Below are 5,674 nucleotides of genomic sequence, written 5' to 3' on the forward strand. Positions count from 1 at the left end.
TGCTACTGGTTCTCTGAAGCTCGTGCTTTTAAACCTACGGTATAAGATACCATAGCGTAAATGCGTTACTACTTTAAATGTACTGGTATGCAAGTGAGGTAGGTTGAATGAAATAGGTTCATAAGCATGAACAATACTAACTAACTGACTAACATAAACGTGAGAATACATGCATGCATACGTAGCTATAACTGAGATCATGATAGGACTGAATACTTAGTTCTGACTACTGAGTCTACTGACATTGAGATCTGAGTCACTGATGAGTGAGAAACTGAAACTGTATTACTGAATACTGAGGGACTGATACTATGTTACTGATACATGGATAACTATGTCTGACAGTTCTGATTATGAAGAATGGTTTGGTTGATTGTATATGACAGTCCTGAAGCTGAATACTGATAACATAAGTTCTAATAACTGATATAACAGCTAACATAAGTGATTGTATCTGACAGAACTAAATCTAATGGAACTAGCTGAGTTCTATCTTGTATGTGAGTAATTGAATCTGAGATCAGTCCTATTTAGCGGTTGATCTCTACATCTGATGATACTGATACTGATTGACCATAGTTAAGATCAGTCCTATCTAGTGGGTAATCTTGGAGTCTATTATAATGATAAGGAGTGACTGTATCTGACAGTCCTAAATCTATACTACTTAGCTGAATTGACTGTATCTGACAGTCATGATTCTGTAACTAAAACTGTGAGATGTATTCACCTAATCGACATGCCATATACTAAGCTAACCGGAGTCCAACCTGTAACCCCAGCTGGAAGGGTGTCAGTACCATGCCACTAGTAAAGACAACTGTTGTGGAGTCAGTCCTAATCTAGCGAGTGACCCCTGAATTCAGTCCTATACATTTAAATACGCTAACGGGTGATCCCTGAGTATGCCAGTCCTATATAACGGGTGACATCTCATACCTATGCTAGTTACGTAGTTCTGGAACTTAGGTATTGCTTCTAGGGATGTCAGTCTTATCTAGCGGGTGAGTCCCCATCCCTAGGCTCGCTCGGTGCTGAATCCTACTCCCATCTAAAAGACACTGAACTGATTAACTGAACTGAGTTGATTAACTTAACTGAACTGATACTAGTGGTATTGTCTAGTAGAGCTAAACTAAATTTACTGAGTTCTGTTGACGACGAAATGTACTGAGTTCTAAGGACTGACTGAGAATACTGAAGTTACTGAGATTAACTAAGAATACTGAGGTTATTGAGATTACTGAGTTACTAAAATTACTGAGAGTTCTGAGATTTCCTGAGTCACATAACTGACTGAGTTCTATGGATCATAGCTTGATTGAGGAGATCGTGAAAACATAACATGGCTCTAGGCACACAGCTAAATGTTCGGGTACAAGTACCCCCAGGACTTGATGAGAACAAACTGACATATCATGGCCTACTTAAACACATAACCAACAATATAATTCATAATTCATATATTGAAGCACTTCATCAAACATGTGATATGCATAGACTTGTACATACATGGGGATTTCATGATATCATACTAGTTAGGCATTGTTCCTTCGTCTGGGCATTTAATCATACACATGGTAGGCATAGAACATGTAGACAACATTATACAATAACTAATCATCATGATTCATCTCTAATTTCATCATCTAGGGTTTATTCATAGGTTCATATGAATATATATCTATACAAATCAATTCCACATAAAATTGATCACCCGACATGGATTTGAATTCAATTGATCATTCTCAACAAAACAAAACAAACTCAAACATGAAATTCATAAAGAAATCCATAAATTTAAACTTAGAAAAGAGATTCTTGGGCTTCATGGACGAAAGGAGTCCATGAATGAACACTACGCATACCTTGGCTCGTAAATACACAAAAATTAACGGAGGAAATTCTTGAACTTGAATCTTTTATGAAAAACCCTAATGTGTTCTTAAGAGGATTTTGAGAGAATAGAGTATATTTTGGTGTAATGGAGGCTCAAATCCATGTTTTTGAGCTTATATAGGGTAGGAAAATTGACCCTTTTAACCCTAGGACACGTATTTAATTTTTGAGAAAATTTCCTGATTTTCATCCTTGGCGCGACGCGCCACTATCGTGCCAAGTCACTGGAAAGTGACAAATGGGAAATTGAACGGTGGCGCGACGCGGAGCTATCGCGTTGCCACCTTGTCTGCAACCTACAGGTTTGGCGCGACGAGCCACTATCGTGGAGCAACACTGGAAATTGACTATTGCTATTTGAGCTATCTCTGCGACGTGCTGAAGGCTCGGGTGATACACTATCTCACTAAAAAGGCTCTAGCTCTTCACCCGGGTGTCGGATTTTGGCGAATTTGGTATAGATGGAAAGCTTATTCAATTCCCCACATGATAAAAAGTGAAAATATTTAAATACCACATGTACAAAAGTGGCTTGATCTTTCAAATAAAGCTTCTAACATTCTTGAAAAACTTTTCAAGCTAGAAAAAGTATGGGGTATTATAATATCTCCCCCTTGAGAACATTCATCCTCGAATGAGATTGAGTGAGAGGGAAAGAATACAAACTGAGGTACATACTAAACATGACTGGCTGGAACATAATTTCATGACTGACATGATTGATGGATGAATATAACATACTGAACATACATATCTGATGCATGACTAATAAGCTGAATTCAGCATATCTGATGCATGACTGATAATTGATTTATATATACATGACTGAATATTCTTATGAACTAAATTTCTCACAGTGAGAATGCATGTTTGATGTATAATTACATGACTAAACTGATATATGAATGCATGACTGAATATGCAAGGGTACTTAGTACCAAATTTGTAATAGGGATCTGAACATATACTGAATACCAAGTTTATAATGGTAATTTGAATAGGGAACCGAGTAATTTTAATGAAACTGTTATGTGACTAAAAAGCATTGATGACCCCATGGCTATGCTAGAAGTATGCATGAACTAGAGCCTGAGAACATGACTGAGGCTGAAATATGATACATAAACTGAATTTTGTAAACTGAACTAAGCCTCTGAATACTTGGCCCATAGCTGAGGTTGGGACTTTGAGGGTCAACTTATGAGTACCCTCTACTCTAAACTGGATTCTTTATGTGCAGAGAAACTAGATTTAAGACATGAGAGCATGAGGAATAATGGGGTATCTCCTCCTTGGGACACTATGTTTCTCTAAGAACACTCACCTTACTGAGATACTGGGGTGATGCACAGGGTATCAATGAATTGATTCATGAATGAATAACTCATGCTGAAAATCTTAAGCTAAAAATGAGAGCAATAGGTCTAACAATGCATATCATGAGTATGAAGGATCTATAACGTACCTGAATCTATGCTGGGCGAGTTTCCTTGATCATGGCGAGTCTGAAGAGCGTAAAACCTGTTCTGACGCTGACCACTAGTGGTACTAGAAGTGACGTCCTGCTGGCGCAAATCTTTTCCCTTCTGATCCCTTACTCTACATTCCTGCAGCCTGTGGCTTAGCTTACCATATCGATAACATACCTCACTACCTGCTCTACATACACCTAGGTGATTCCTGCCACACTCTTCGCAAAGAGGATAGGTAAGACTCCTGTTCTCACTACCCTAGGCCTCAGATCCTAGCGATCCATCACGACTATTATTCTCGAACTTGGGTACTGGTGCACTAGCTGAAGATGGAGCTGGTACTGAAAGCTTATGACTATACTGAGAACGACTACCACCCCCTGACTTAGGCTGAACAAAATTGAAACTACCTGTTCTTGCCCTCTTATTCTACTTTTCCTTCATCTTAATATTTTGCCTTCTATCTGCTGAGCATGGGTCATAAGTCTGGCTAAAGTCATATCACTATTCAGCATGGTGGATCTACACTCATTAACCATGCTATTATTCACCTCTGACACAAACTTACTCATCTTGGCCCTACTGTCTGCAACTACATGAGGAGCATATTTGGCTAATTAAGTAAACTTAAGAGAATACTCTTTCACTATCATATTGCCCTGTTTAAGGTTGATGAACTCTAGCATCTTAGCTTCTTTAAGCTCTAGGGGAATGAACCTCTCTAAGAATGCAGTGACAAATTCATCCCATTCGATAGGCCTTGCCTCATCTGCCTTTTATGACTTCCACTGCTTGAACCAAGTATGACCCATATCCTGTAACTAATATTCAGCTAGCTCAACACTCTCAACATTAGTCACCCCCATGATGTCAGTCACCTTTTGAATTTGATCTATGAATTTTTGAGGGTCCTCATCTGACTTAGACCCAAGAAAGGATGGACGATTTATTCGGGTGAAATCCCGAATCCTGGCTATAGTTGAATTGGCCACTGGGTTGGACAAAACGACAGCTGATCATTCATTATGAGTAGCAACTAACTGAGCAAGAGTAGTTAATGCATCCTTGAATTCCGCATGAGAAACATGATCGCCCAAAGGTTCTTCAGGCTGAGGGGCTGACTGATTTCCATTTCTTCTTTTAGGAGGCATATTCTGTAGAAAAAAGAAAGAAATAAGTTAGACTGAGAGATTGACTTGAGATTATACTCACTGTTATGACATGACTACAGAAAGAAGGGAAACTGTTCCTAAAACATCTTATAGCCTCTTGCACATAAGTGTGGTGCACAACACACGGATGTACAAGACTCTACTAGATGTGACTTTTCAGACTTCCTAGGATACTGTTGAACCTTAGGCTCTGATACCAAGTTTGTAACGCCCCAAATCTGGTACCCGGGATGTTACACGGTGCTCATGACCCCAACGGACCACAAGTTAACCCATGACTGATATCTGTAATTGAGCACTAAAAACTGAATGGCCATAAGTTTCAAAACTGAATGAACATTTGATAAACAATGTCTAAAAATGGTATAACAATACCAAACAAATCTGAAATAATTGTCTAACATGCTATAGTCTGAAAGCCTCTATATTGTCTAAATAAGGAGTTGATGGGACATGTCCCCAACTAACTCCGGCTACTGAAATAAACTAAAATCTGAAATAGTAACATGATCATCATGTCCTCGAAGGATGAGGACTCACTTCTAACTCTGATCGTTGAATTGGGATACTACTGGTTCTCTGAAGCTCGTGCTTCCAAACCTATGGTATAAGACAGCATAGAGCAAATATGTTAGTACTTTGAATGTACTGGTATGCAAGTGAGGTAGGCTGAATACAATAGGTTCATATGCATAAACAATACTAACTGACTAACTAACATGACCGTGAGAATACATGCACGCATACGTAGCTGTAACTGAGATCATGATAGGATTGAATACTTAGTTCTAACTACTGAGTCTTCTAACATTGACATTTGAGTCACTGATGATTGAGAAACTGATACTGTATTACTGATTACTGAGGGACTGATACTATGTTACTAATACATGGATAACTGTGTCTGACAATTCTAATTATGAAGAACTGATCTGGTTGACTGTATTTGACAGTCCTGAAGCTGAATACTGATAACATGAGTTCTGATAACTGATATAACTGATAACATGAGTGACTGTATCTAACAGTCCTAAATCTGATGGAACTAGCCGAGTTTCGTACTGTATCTGAGTAACTAAATCTGAGATCAGATCTATCGAGTGGGTAATCCTGGAGTCTATTTATAATAAT

The sequence above is a fragment of the Capsicum annuum genome, chromosome 12, assembly GCF_002878395.1.
Source record: "Capsicum annuum cultivar UCD-10X-F1 chromosome 12, UCD10Xv1.1, whole genome shotgun sequence".
NCBI classification, from domain to species: Eukaryota; Viridiplantae; Streptophyta; class Magnoliopsida; order Solanales; family Solanaceae; genus Capsicum; species Capsicum annuum.